This window comes from Onychomys torridus, chromosome 2 (assembly GCF_903995425.1).
Source record: "Onychomys torridus chromosome 2, mOncTor1.1, whole genome shotgun sequence".
NCBI classification, from domain to species: Eukaryota; Metazoa; Chordata; class Mammalia; order Rodentia; family Cricetidae; genus Onychomys; species Onychomys torridus.
Window position 1 is genome coordinate 24,512,570 of NC_050444.1, and position 15,849 is coordinate 24,528,418.

Genomic DNA, 15,849 nt, shown 5'->3' on the forward strand with positions numbered 1-15,849 from the left:
AGACTCAGAAAGACAAACATGATATGAACTCACTCATAAATGGATACTAGATGTAAAGCAAAGGGTAACCAGACTGCAACTCACAACTCCAGGAAGACTACTTAGTAAAGAGGACCCTATGAAAGACACAGGGATCACCCAGTGATAGAGAAATGGATGAGATCTACATGAGCAAACTGGGTGTGGGGAATAATGGAGGGCAAGGGTCGGGGAAGGAGAGCTTAGGGGAATGGGAGGTCCCAGCTGGATAAGAAACAGAGTTGGAGAACAAGAAAAGAGATACCATGATAAATGAAGACCCCATGGGAATAGGAAGAAGCAGAGTGCTAGAGAGGTCCCTAGAAATCCACAAAGATACCTCCAATATAGACTACTGGTTGTGGTCAAGAGAGTGCCTGAGCTGACCTACTCTGGTGATCAGATATGTTGAAATATTATCTATCTCTACATTTTCTTTTTCAACTTCCTCATTTTGCTTTAGCATTCACCCTCCACTTTCTTTCTTTCTTTCTTTCTTTCTTTCTTTCTTTCTTTCTTTCTTTCTTTTTTTTTTTTTAACAGTCCACTAAGTCTAAATACTGTAGCATATTCCTGCATGGGTGTGAGGATGTCCAGTGGAGCACGGGAAACCAACCAGTGGCCAAATCCTCCAAAGAGAATGATCCTACCTTCCCAAGCAACTATCCAGTGTCAAGAATTCCTCATAAGGGGAATAGCTAGAGGATCATCTACCGCATCTATGCCAGAATATTGTTGGTTTCACCTTGTACAGATCTTGTATAGAAATGTTAGATTTTATGAGCTGATGGTTGAGATAGAAAGCCATGTCATGGCCTGAAGACAGCCCCAATTTCTCCCAGCTCTAGTTCATACATTCTTTCTGCCACTGCTTCTATGATGTGCTCTGAGCCCTTGTGGTTGATGGTATTAGTACAGATATATCATTTAGAAATGAGACCTCAGTTTCTTGTTCTTAGTGTCTCTCCATAGACCTCTTTACTATGAAAAGAAATTTCTCACTCAAAAGTTGAGAGTATCACAGATCTATGGATATAAACATAGAGATTTAGAAGGTGTGTTACTCAAGGTTCTCTAGAGTCACAACTTATAGAATATATATGTATTATAAATATATATGTATTATATATGTGCATATATAATATACATGTATTACATATTATGTATGTATTATATAATGATATTATATATAATATTTGCTATTATGCATATTATATATAATATATATAATGTATAAAGGATATTTTTTTGGAATGACTTACAGGCTACCATTCAGCTAATCCAACAAAGGCTAGCTGTGAGCAGAACAGTGTACTTGTTGAGTCCCATAAAGCTAGATGTCTTTATCTCAGGTGCTCTTCTACATATGTATATATTTAAAATTACATGAAATCTTAAAGAATTTGAATCTGTACTAACCCAATGACTAAGGATTATAAGTACTTTTTAAATGTTGGATGCTTCCTTCTGGTCATGGCACTGCAATATTTTAATGAAAATTTAAATCTTTGCTCAATAGAGAGAATTATATGTTTTTGTCACCAGCCTACTTTTTGGATATTTTTCTTTTTTATTCTTCCTTTTGCTGTATAGAAACTTTGTAGTTTTATGATGTCATAGTTTTCACTTGTTGACTTCAATTCTTAGACAAGAGCAATCCTATTAAGAAAGTCTTTCCCTACATGTGTATCAAGTAAGATACTGCCTATTTTCTTCTAGTGGTTTCAGTATTTCAGATTTTACATTTAGTTCTTTGATTAATTTAGAGAAAGTTTTGTGCAATTGAATAGATAAAGATCTAATTTCATCCTTTGTATGTAGACATCCAATTTCACAGCAACTTTTATTGAAGAGACATTTTATCATCCAGCCTATGCTTGTGGCCATCTTTGTTAGATCTGTGGGTTGGCTAGGATGTCTAGATGGTAAAATTGATGATGCTATGCTCTAGAGAATGATGTAGTGGATCTGGCTGGGTGGGAAAGCTGCATGTTTTATGTAAACAGCATGTCTGCAATAGCAGGTGTTAGAAACTTTTTATTATTACTTCAATCTTGTTGATGGCTATTGATCTGTTTATTTACTCCATCTTTGTTTAATTTTGGTATGTTTTATACCTCTAAGAATTCATTCTTTTTAAGATCATGGCATATAGGATTTTAATATATGTCCTTGGGAATTTTAAATCTCATTGAAATCTTTAGGAATGTCTGTATTTTGTTTCTAACTTTATTAGTTTGGGGCTTCTCTCTCTTTCTTTGGTTAATTTGGCTAAGAGTTTGTCAATCTTGTTTATGTTTTCAAAGAACCAACTCTTCATTTCACCATTTCTTTCTATTGTTTTTTTTTTTTTCCATTCTATTAAATTCACTAATTTCAACTCTGAGTTTGGTTACTTATCTTCTGTTTGGGGATTTGTTTAAGTTTATTCTCTTCCCAAGGCCTTCATGTTTGTCACTAAATTATTAGTTTGAGATCTTTCAAAATGTTAATGTAAGTACTTATAACTCAAATCTTTCCTCAAAATAGTGTCTTATAGTGTCCTATAGGTTTTGTTATGATCTGTTTTCATTTCCATTCAATTCTAGGAATGTTTTTTGTTTTTTTATATTCATATAATTTATTTTAATATAAAAATATAAAGGATTAATGAACACTTGGGGTAAACTATCAGACAACAGTGGGAAACACCTGATTGTTGTTCTATCTTTTATTATTATTATTATATTTGTATTTTAATTTTACACATCAGCCATGGTTTCCCCTGTCCTCCCCTGCTCCTGCCCTCGCCCCCACCTTTCCCCCATCCGCTCTCCTCCTGTCCCATCTCTTCCAGGGCCAAGATTCCCCTGGGGATTTATTTAAACCTGTTGGACTCAGTACAGGCAGGCCCAGTCCCCTCCTTCTAGGCTGAGCAAAGTGTCCCTGTGTAAGCCCAAGGTTCCAAACAGCCAGCTCATGTACTAAGGACCAGTCCTGGTCCCACAGCCTGGATGCCTCCCAAACAGTTCAAGCTATTGAATTGTCTCACATATCCAGAGGGCCTGATCCAGCTGAGGGCTCCACAGCTTTTGGTTCATAATTCATATGCTTCCATTTGTTTGGCTATTTGTCCCTGTGCTTTTCCAATCTTGTTCTCAACAATTCACACTCTTACAGTCCCTCTTCTTTCTCAACAATTGGACTCCTGGAGCTCTACCTGCAGCCTGGCTGAGAATCTCTGCATCCACTTCCATCAGTTATTGGATGAGAGTTCCAGCACAACAGTTAGGGTGTTTGGCCATCTGATCACCAGATTAGGTCAGATCAGGCTTTCTCTCGACCATTGCCAGCAGTCTACAGAGGGTGTATCATTGTGGATTTCTGGAGACCTCTCCAGCACTCTGCCAATTTCTGTTCTCATGTGGTCATCATTTATCATGGTCTGTTATTCCTTGTTCTCCCTTTCTGTTCTTGGTCCAGCTGGGATCTTCTGCTCCCTTAAGCTCTCTTTCCCTCAAACCTTGCCCTTCATTACTCCCACTGCTGTCCAGGTTGTTCATTCAGATCTCATCCATTTTCTCTGTCATTGGGTGATCCCTGTGTCTTTCCTAGGGTCCGATTTTCTGGGTAGCCTCTCTGGAGTTGTGTAGCAATCTAGTCATCTTTGATTTACATCTAGTATCCTATTATGAGTAAGTACATACCTTGTTTGTCATTATGAATGTGGATTACCTCACTTAGGATGATTTTTTCTAGATCCATCCATTTGCCTGCAAACCTCATCATGTCATTAATTTTCTTTGTTGAGTAGTACTCCATTGTGTATATGTACCATATTTTCTTTATTCATTCTTCAGTTGAAGGGCATCCAGGTTATTTCCAGGTACTGGCTATTACATACAATGCTGATACAAACATAGCTGAGCAAATGCCCTTGTGGTAAGATTGAGCATTCCTTGTGTATATGACCAAGAGTGCTACAGCTGGGATTTGGGGGGTGATGGATTCCCAATTTTCTAAGGAAGTGCCATATTGATTTCCAAAGTGGCTATACAAGCTTGCAATCCCAACAGCAGTGGAGAAGAGTTCCCCTTGCTCCACATCTTCTCCAGCATAAGCTGTCTTCTGTGTTTTTGATCTTAGCCATTCTGACAGGTGTAAGGTGGTATCTCAGACTCATTTTGTTTTGCATGTCCCTGATACTTAGGGATGTTGAGCAATTCCTTAAATGTCTTTCAGCCATTTGAACTTCCACTGTTGAGAATTCTCTCTTTAGTTCTATAGCCCATTTCTTAATTGGACGGGTGGGCATTTTGATGTCTAATTTCTTGAGTTCTTTATGTATTCTGCATATCAGCCCTCTGTCAGATGTGGGGTTGGTGAAGATCTTTTCCCATTCTGTAGGCTGTCACTTTGTCTTGTTGACCGTGTCCTTTGCTCTTCAAAAGCTTCTCAGTTTCAACAGGTCCCATTGATTGATTGTTTCTCTCAGTGTCTGTGCTACTGGTGTTATGTTTAGAAAGTGATCTCTGGTGACAATGCATTCAAGACTACTTCCTACTTTCTCTTCTATCTGGTACAGAGTAACTAGATTTTTGTTGAGGTCTTTGATCAACTTGGATTTAAGTTTTGTGCACAGTGACAGATATGGATTAATTTGCAGCCTTCTAAACATTGACACCCAGTTATGAAAACACCATTTGTTGAATATGCTTTCTTTTTTCCATTGTACATTTTTGGCTTATTTGTCAAAAATTATATATTCATAGGTGTGTTTGTTAATTTCAGGGTCTTCAATTTGATTCCATTGGTCCACATGTTGTTTTTTATGCCAGAACTAACCTGTTTTTATTACTGTAGCTCTATAGTAGAGCTTCAGGTCAGGGATTGTGATACCTCCAGAGGTTGTTTTATTGTACAGGATTCTTTTGGCTATCCTGGGTTTTTTGTTTTTCCATATTAAGTTGAGTATTATTCTTTCCATGTCTGTGAAGAATTGTGTTGGTAATTTGATGGGGATTGCATTGAATCTGTAGATTGCTTTTGGTAAAATTGCCATTTTCACTATGTTAATCCTGCCTATCCATGAGCATCGGAGCTCTTTCCATTTTCTGGCATCTTCTTCAATTTCTGTTTTCAGGGACTTAAATTTCTTGTCATATCGGTCCTCCACATGCTTAGTTAGAGTAACCCCAAGGTATTTTATATCATTTGAGGCTATTGTAAAGGGTGATGTATCTCTGATTTCCTTCTCAGCCTGTTTGTCTATTGTATATAGGAGGGCTACTGATTTTTTTTGAGTTGATCTTGTATCCTGCTATGTTACTGAAGGTTATTATTAGCTGTATCAGTTCCTTGGTTGAATTTTTGGGGTCACTTATATATACTATCATGTCATTTGCAAATAGGGAAAGCTTGACTTCTTCCTTTCCAATTTGTATCCCCTTAATCTCCTTATGTTGTCTTATAACTCTGGCTAGAACTTCAAGTACTATATTTAATAACTTTATGGAGAGGGGACAGCCTTGCCTTGTTCCTGATTTTAGTGGTATTGCTTTGAGTTTCTCTCCATTTAATTTGATGTTGGCTGTTGGCTTGCTATAGATTGCTTTTATTTTGTTTAGGTATGTTCCCTGTATTCCTGATTGCTCCAAGACCTTTATCATGAAGGGGTGTTTGATTTTGTCAAATGCCTTTTCTGTGTCTAGTGAGATGCTCATGTGGTTTTTTTTTCTATGAGTTTGTTTATATGGTATATTACATTCATGGACTTTTGTATGTTAAACCACCCTTGCCACCCTGGGATGAAGCCCACTTGATCATGATAGATAATTGTTTCGATATGTTCTTGGAGTTATTTGCCAGTATTTTATTGAGTATTTTTGCATCTATGTTCATGAGGGAGATTTGTCTGAAGTTCTCTTTCTTTGTTGGGTCTTTGTGTGGTTTAGGAATCAGGGTGATTGTAGCCTCATAGAATGAGTTTGGTATTATTCCTTCTGCTTATATTGTGTGGAACAATTTAAAGAGTATTGGTATTAAATCTTCTTTTGTGTATGCTAATTTTCTTTATGTAGTTTTTATTGGTGTTGATAACTAGCAATATTTTTGATATTCCATTGTGATCAGATTTAATGCAGAATTATATTTCTATATTCTTATATTCATTCAGATTTTCTTTGAATCCTAATAGATGATAAATGTGGGCAAATTTCCATGGGCAACTAAAGGGAGTATGTATTCTGTCTTGTTTTCATAGGATGTTCTACATGACTTCTATGTCTAGTTTTTCTGTATAGAATTATTTCCAAAAGACCTGTCTATTGTGAGGTGGTATACTGGTGTCAACTACCACTGAAATATTGAGGGTAACCTCTGGTATTCTTCCTAGTAGTATTTTGAAGTGAAACTGGATGCACCTGTGTATATTCTTAGAGTTGTAACATACTCATGATATGTTGTTTCTTTGATTAGTATGGAACATCCCACCTTGTTCTTCTAACTAGTGTTGGTTTAAGTTAGTTTTATGAGAAATGGGAAACCTTAGCATTCTACAAGAAGTAATGTATATTTTACAAAGCCTCATTAGAGAATAAGGGCAATTAGTCTGTCTACAAACCCTCTGCACTGTAGATTCATTAGGATTGACCTGCTTAGAGGAGCAGATGCTTGGTTACATGTAATCTGTCAAAAGTTATTCAGAGCAGTCCTTGTATCATTAAGAAGGAAATAAAAGCCAAATCCCAGAACTCTAGAGACAGAAGAAGGTGGATATCTGTGAGTTTGAGGCCAACCTGGTCTACAAAGCAAGTTCACGACAGCCAGGACTGTTACACAAACTTTGTCTCAAACAAACAAACAAAAGAGAAAGAAATAGAATGCTAAGGTTACCTATTTTTGCTGTTCCTAGTAATCATGGATGTGGTCAGTGTGTGTTTGCTTAAATAATTATCAATCCAAAGGGAAAATATTTGTTTATTTCCAGATAATGATGCTCGCCAACCTTGCATATGATCATTAATAATTTGCAGTTCCTTATTTTTCTTCATATAATCTTTGCTGATATTTCTTTTGATGTGGCAAACTATTATGTTATTTTAACTTAATGTGTGCATATGTCTACTAAATTTTGAATTTTTACTAGGTATACTTCATATATTATAATATAATTAAATTGCTTATGAAATTTTCATACATGAAACCTTATTTTTTTTTCTGCTTGAGAGCCTGTCTATATGTTCTGCTTTAATGAGGTTCACAGCTACTACATTGTACAATTTACTCATTTAATAGATGTTAATATAATCTTTACTGAGCAGTTAATGTTAAAGCTATCTGGATACTAGTAATGATTTAGGAAATTTTCTTTGGTGATTAATCATGATGATGAGATAATTGTTTAAAAAGTGAATAGGTCTATGTGGTTGTGTGATGCTTGAGACCAGTAAGCACTGGTATATATGAAGAATGCTTCTTAAAAGATATAATAGTAAAACTGGAAAGATAAAGCAATGCAAGAACCCATCTACTGGGTTTGTACCAAAATCTTTAAGGTTAGATCAACAGTAAATCCAACCTGAATGATGAAATAGATGCTTCTGAGAAAGGTAATCATTATGTAGAATAAATCAAAGAGAAGGATGATGCACAGGAAACATCTACATGCATCTAGAGCTGACAAGAAGGGATGACTTGTTGCTTATTTGGAAATTATTACTGCCATCTTTTACATAATCAGAGAAAGGAACCAAAACAAAGATACAGATATATATCACATTGATCATTTATCTAGAGGAGCTGTATTTGTTGTTCTTTTGTAACATTTAATGATGAAGAAAGTTGAATTTGCAAAAGAAATTTAATTAGACCAATAATTTTAACAGTCTTGGAGATTTTTGTAACATGAGTATTTTATTTAAAAAATGACCATACTAATATTCATTTGGAGCTCCACCTGGGGCCTGAAAAAGGATCTTTGCATCCACTTCCATCAGTTATTGGATGAGAGTTCCAGCACAACAGTTAGGGTGTTTGGCCATCTGATCACCAGACTAGGTCAGATCAGGCATTCTCTTGACCACTGCCAGTAGTCTACAGTGGAGGTATCATTTTGGATTTCTGGGGACCTCTCTAGCACTTTGCTTCTTCCTATTCTCCTGTGGTCTTCATTTATCATGGTCTGTTATTCCTTGTTCTCCCTTTCTGTTCTTGATCCAGCTGGGATCTTCTGCTCCCCTAAGCTCTCTTTCCCTCAAACCTTGCCCTTCATTACTCCCACAGTTGTCCAGGTTGTTCATGCAGATCTCATCCATTTCTCTGTCATTGGGTGATCCCTGTGTCTTTCCTAGGGTCCCATTTTCTAGGTAGCCTCCCTGGAGTTGTGTAGCAGTCTAGTCATCTTTGTTTTACATCTAGTATCCTCCTATGAGTGAGTGCATACCATATTTGTCTTTCGGTGTCTGGGTTACCTCACTCAGAATGATTGGAAAAGCACAGGGGCAAATAGCCAAATGAATGGAAACGCATGAATTATGAACCAAAAGCTGTGAAGCCCCCAAGTGGATCAGGCCCTCTGGATAAGTGAGATAGTCGATTAGCTTGAACTGTTTTGGGAGGCACCCAGGCAGTGGGTCTTGGACCTGTCCTTAGTTCATGAGCTGGTTGTTTGGAACCTTGGGCTTACATAGGGACACTTTGCTTAGCATGGAAGGGGGGGACTGGACCTGCCTGTAGTGAATCTACCAGGTTGTGCTGAATCCCCAGGGAGTCTTGGCCCTGGAGGAGATGGGAATGGAGGGGAGGGGCTGGGGGGAAAGTTGGGGCAGGGGTAGGAGGACGGAGGACAGGGCAACCCATGGCTGATATGTAAAATTAAAACACAAATATAATAATAAAATATTAAGAAAAATTTTAAAAATATTCATTTGGTAGATTTTACTTTTATCTCCCACAATTAAAATTCATTTAGTATTGTGTAAGGTATTAAATGAAGAAATATCCTGAGTATGAAATTATTTAGGAGTATTAAAAAATTCCTCTCAAGAAAATTATAGCTTAGTACTGTGTTGTACACTTCAATCTCAATACTTTGGACATAGCAAGTTCCTTGTCAGTGAGATACTATCTCAAAAACAAACAAAAAATTTGACAGACCACAAGACAGACACATAAGATGCATAAATCTAGCACTGGTAGAAGTCAAAGCATCTTTTTATATTCTTGAACTTGTGCTAACTGAACTATTTCTGCATTAAATGAAGTCACATGACAGAGGAAAGACTTTAGATAACCAAAATATGTACACATATAAAAGGAATTTAAATATGTTCACCATATAATGAGGAATATAATGTCCCAACTAGACATCTATGCCACCAATAAAAGCCCTAGCATCATGAATGGGTTACATCTAGATGAGTTTTTGTTCAAAGGATTTTTATAGATATCCCCAGGCATCTCAGATGATTGCCCATTGCTGGGATTCTGGTTGCTCTTAGCAACCTAAGAGTAAGATAGTTTTGCTGAAGATGCAACTTTCTTATGTTACTGAACATGGAGAAACCCCAACTAGGAGTTTCACACCTACTGATTAACATTACACTGGTTTTGGGAAGTACTTTACACCTACAGGAGAAGAAAGGTTATTATTAATAAAACCCAACAACAACCTTTTTGACCCATACCAGTTAACCTGTCTGAAATATATACTAGTGCCTAAGTAGAAAAAAGTGTTAAGCAAGTAACCAACCTCATATTGATTGTATTTGAAGGACACTCATTAAAGTGGCTAAGAATCTGAGAATAGATAGTTCATGGGCCATAGGAGAAAGGCTACTACTATTCTGCTAAAAGAACATAGCCATAAAATGACACCTAATGACATATTGGTATAGTCATAGATCAGCCCACCATTAAACACTCATCAGAAAAGTTTTTTTCTTATACTAGATAATAATTAACACAGAGAATCACAATTGAACAATGCACAGAAGGTGAGAATTTGGAGCACTCAACCCTAAATGAGATGGCCTTATCAACCCCTTCCCACAAGGCTCTAAGATGTATGCTGAATAGGGGTCAGAAGAGCCAGAGATGGCAAATGACACCAAGGCAACAGCACCTTCTTGGCACAATAGGATTGACAAACAAATGAACTCACAATTTATTGTGTGCACAAAACCAGCACAAGTTTAACCCAGAAAAAAAAAAATCCCAGCACAGCAAAGTGGAAGTAAATACAAAGTTCCACTCCTAACCAAGAAGCTGTTTATTTGTAAATGATACCTGCTGTGAAAGAAAAAGAATCAGTCTTCTCCAACAGAGTGTCACTGGGTATATCAATAAACTTCATGGCAGGGACCACGTGTAGGAGTATTTGTCCAACACAAAAGAGAATCTACAAAATTGAATCCAGTGTGTGTATGTGTGTGTGTGTGTGTGTGTGTGTGTGTGTGTGTGTGTGTATGTTTGTGTGTGCTGGTTTGGTTTAGTTTGACATTTTTTGATTATTGAGTTTGTTTCTTTGAATTTTGTTTGTTGATCTTTGGTTTTTAAGTTTGATGGTATAGTGATTTGAAAGAAAATGTTTCCCAAGGGAGTGGCACTATTAAGGGGTATGACTTTTTGGAGGAAGTGTGTCACTGTGGGGGTGGGCTTTAAAGTCTCTTTTTCTCAAGACTGTGACTGTTGGTTGACTTCCTGTGGCCTCTGAGTCAAGATGTAGGACTCTCAGCTCCAGCACCACATCTGCCTGCATGCTGCCATGCTCCCCTTCATGATCATAATGTATTGAACCTCTGATACTGTAAGCAAGACACCCTCAATTAAATGTTTTCCTTATAAGAGTTGCTATGGTCATGGTGTCTCCTCACAGCAATACAACTCCTAACCAAGACAGAAATTGATACTGGGGACTAGGGCATTGCTGTGATAGGCATGATCATGGTTTTTTGGGTTGTTTTTTGCTGTTGTTGTTGTTTTGTTTTGTTTTGTATAATATGGATTTTGGTATTTTGGGTTAAAAAAGCAGCGCAATGATTTAAACACTTTTAAATGGGGCATAGTAGTAGGAACATGGAAGACAATGCTATTGATAATGATTTGAGATTGTGGAAGCTAGCTTTAGAGGTTTCAGAGAAGAATTTTCGTATGTTGCCTAGAAATTGTTTTGTGATATTTTTGTGAGGAGAATTGTTACCTTTTAACCTTGTCAGGAGAGTCTGCCTGAAGCTAAAGTGAAGACTTTGGATTAATTCTGTTTGCAGAAGAAATCTCAGAACATTCTAGTATAGGCTCTGTCGTGTGGATACTAGTGTAACTCTAATGAAAATTTATAATTAAAAAGATCAAGCTGAGCAAGGTAAATTACAGAAAAGTAAATTTTGAGGAGAAAAACAGTACCAGGAAGTAGAATAAATCTAAACATTGTGTTTAAGGAGATAAACAGATTTAAAATGGAATAAAGGGAATGGTGAACTCAGGGCAAGATTCCTTTCACCTGAATTTCTAATTGTGAAAAGGAATTAAAGCAAAGTTTAGAGCCAGGTATGATGGTACATGTCTTTAATCCCAGCACTGGGATAGCAGAGGTTGGTGGATCTCTGAGTGTGAGGCCAGCCTGGTCTACAGAGCAAGTTTAAGGACACGGGCTTAGGCAGTAAAGGGAAACAGAAAGCTGGTGAAGATGTAATTAAACAACGGGGCTGTGTTCCAGCCCCAGTTAGCAGCAGAATTTGGCTACTTTGGCCACACAGTTCTGGCTTTACAATTAGGGATATAAGAAACAGGTTACAGAACTTGCCTCCTCACCTAAAAGTAGCCTCTGAGGCCAGGCATTTGTCAGGGGTGTCTCTGAATGGATATCTAGTAGAAAAATCATTGTGTGAAGCTGTGAAGTAGCAGAATGGATTGCCTTGGAGAACCCAAGATGTTAGAGATGCCATAGTTGTGGGTTAACTGCCAAGGAGAGCTGCTAACAGGGACTGAAAAGAGCCTGAGAGAAAGAAGTGTGTTGCAGTCAACAAAGCTGAATGGAATTGGAGATGTGTAGGGCATTTTGACATCTGACATGGAGATGCAGAGTTTGGAGTTTGCCCAGCTGGTTTTCGGTCTTGCTTTAGTCTAGCATTTCCACATTATGCTCCCTTCCCTGTGCCATTATATGTTGGAAGTATGTGATTTGCCTTATGATTTTGATTTTTATAGGGTAATTACAGTTAAGAGATAACCATACATCTGAGAACAGACTTTGGACTTTTAAACATTGTTGAGACTGTGATAGACTATGGGGACTTTTGAAGTTGGGCTGAATACATTTTTTTGCATTATGATATAGCTATAAGCCTTTAGGAGCCAGGGAGTAGAATGTGGTAGTTTGAAAGAAAATGGCCCCCAAAAGGAGTGCTCTATTAGAAGGTTTGACCTTTTTGAAAGAATTGTGTCACTGTGGGGGTGGGCCTTGAGATCTCTTTTTATCTAGCTTCCCCCAGTGTGACAGTCAGTTGACTTCCTGTTGCCTCTGAGTCAAGACATAGACTCTTAGGTACAGCACCACATCTGCCTGCAGGCCACCATGATCCCATCCATAGTCTTAGTAAACTGAGCCTCTGAAACTTTAAGTGAGCAACCCTCAATTAAAGTTTTCTTTATAAGTGTTACCATCTTCATGGTGTATCTCCACAGCAATAGAAATCCTAAGACAGGTAGATAGGGAAGAGTCTAGGAGATGAAAGATATGATTAAAATCAAAATACCTTTTATGAAAACATGCTTTTAAATTTATATATATATATATATATATATATATATATATATATATATATATATGTAATACCATGTTAGTAAAAGTACATAAAATAAAATCAACTCAGCTTTTCATGGGTTACTTGATTTTCAGTATTAAAAACAATTGTAATAGAAAGAAAACTAAAGTAAAGCACAAAACAGTTAAGATATTAGGACACAAGAAAAAACTGAGCTGTATAATGGTGCCATATTTAATGCTTTCTTTCTTTAAAAATAGCTCATTTAGGGCACACATGTATTTGCTGGTGAGTTTTCTGTGTTTTAACCTCTCTCAGTGAGGACTAACTGATTGTTCTAAACGTTAATATATTCTCATACTAGACAACAAATTATCACTTAACAATGTAATTGATATAAAATATATTTTCTTGTCTCATGATAAATAATAGCTACCATTGCCTTTGAATTCATCATGCTTCCTTATATTTTGTATGTAAGACTATGACACAAAATGTGCCCTTTTGTATTTGAGTACATTTAAGGAAAATAAAAGCACAAATTAGAAGATATTTGAAGAATCTCTTTTGACTGTGTTAAAATAAGCTACCATGGAACTGTAGAATATTCACAGTATGGAAATACAACTCTCTAGATAATTATGCAAATGAGCTATTGTGTTCAGGTATGTTATCTTTGCAAATTTTAAGAGATTTGTTTATTCATAAACAATGAATCAGTAGGAATATTGTCTTCTGTCTGTCAAAGCACATGTTTTAAGAGGTCTAACCATTTGAATTCAATCAATTTGGTTCTGGGAACAGCTGCAATATGCCTTTATAGAACACCATAAATTCAAATTAATTAATCCAAAATGAATTACAAATTATTTTTTTGTAAACTGCACATTGATCCTTAAGGGTTATTTAAACAGCTGAACTGGATGTCATTTGCTCCATCTGCCACAACAGATGCTTTATTCCAATATGAATATTAAATGAATTCTGAAAGTAGTCTCCATTATTGTAAGGAACATTTGCAAAATGGAGTAAAGATGATAGTTTTTCTGATTACTGGGAATAATTTCTTCTTATATTTTATGGTGAAATGTACTAAAATATAATTCATAAAACAAATCTAAATCTAACTGCAGAACACAAAGACATTAAAGAAGCCATAATACAGAAATGTTCAGTATCACTCTCACCCATTGATTAAGCTCTTCTTCACTAATTCACATTAGCTACTCTTGTAAGATTCCAAAGGAATACAACACTTCGTTTTCAATGATGCAGTTAGGGTCATAACACATTAAAATTATGTTAAATCTGACTTCAAAACTCTTAGAATGTAGAAGGTAGAGTAAAAGTGTAGACAGGCATGCAATCAAAACTAAGCTGGGAAGTTGAAGAAGACGCCTATAAGTATTAAAGTTTACATGTAAATCTCTCAGAATTCAGAAAGCAAAAGTTTGAGTAAATAACACACATACAAACTCACACACTCACTCACTCTCTCACACACATGCACATATACTCACATACACTGAAACTCACACAAAAACACAGTCTTAGAATTTAAAGCATACCATTCACACACACACACACACACACACACACACACACACCTAAACAAAAACACCCCCACACACAAAAAAACACCTTGGGAAATAATCTGTGAAAGTGATATTTTGCTTTATCAATGTTTTGAGGAACATAGATTTAGTTATGTTATGAATAAATGTATATGAAAGAAAAAGGGAGATAGCATTAATAAGAGCAATGGTGAACTGGAGTCTTTTATGGAGGATCTTGTTTTCAAACATTTTACTAGACACATATTTAGAAATACAAGCCTTTGCATCATGTTGTCTAAGTATGGTTTATGGTAAATAAATAAGCAAGCATTATTTTAAGCAAAACTGATATCTGAAGTTTACAAGTCATGATTACAGAGGTTTTTTCAAGGTGGATTCTTGCCAGTTAGTGTTTATAAACACTTTTCAAACAGAACTCCTAATTTCTACATGTGGATTCCCTTGTCTCTTATCATACCAGAGTAGCTATGTGATCGAAACATAAGTTTATATCCAAGGAGTGACTGGAGTGATGGTTGAGTGGTGCAGTCAAATATGAATGACTAAGAAAAATACTAATTCCAATGAGAGATTCTCCTTTAGTATTCTTGTTGTTTTTGAGCCGTTGCATAACCATTCTTAACTACAATATATTGCAGACAAACAAAACAAAAGAAAAAAAAAAACACTAAGACAGCAAAGCTGTCAAAACAAACAGGAAACAAGTATGACAATACCGTACGTATCCTTTTCTATAGGCAACTGCCATTAACACGAGTAGCCTAATTTTATTAGAAAAATAGTGACAAAATAAAAAAATGATAAGAAAAGAAAGAAAACAGGCCCATGTATAAGACAAAAAAGGATTCACCGCAGCTCTAAGCATGTATATAGATACAAAGTAAAGGATAAGTAATCACACTTTATGAATTGAAAGCATAGACAGGCAGAGATAGCTTGACCTGTGTTTGATAAAAATATTATTAATTGAAGTAAGTGACTAAAAAGTAAACAAATGAAGTTATACAAGAGTCAGATTATCAGGAGGATATAACTCTTATAAACAAATGTACAATGAGCACTGGTCCACGTCAATATATCAAACAATAGAACTGAAGAAGATACAGTAACAGCAAGGTTAGTAACATACTTCAAAACACACACACACACACACAAAAAAAAAAAAAAAAAACCAAAACCAAAACAAAACAAAACAAAAAACCTAAAAGTTTCAAGTTAGAAAACACTGGGCTTGAATAATACATTAGAGACAGTGGACCAAATGTAAATCTATAGGGCAATCTAACTTACAGCAGCAAAGGATGGATCCCTCTCAAATTCATGCAAAAAGTTCCAATAGAGATAATACATTAGAACACAAAAATAAAACCTAAAAAGTAGAAAAACAGGTTTTCTGAATACAATGGTATAACTCTAGAACTTAACAAGACAAGATTTGAAATTTCACAAATTCTTGTAAATAAAAGATTGACTTAAATGACTCATCTAATGCAATTAATACTAAAGCAAAC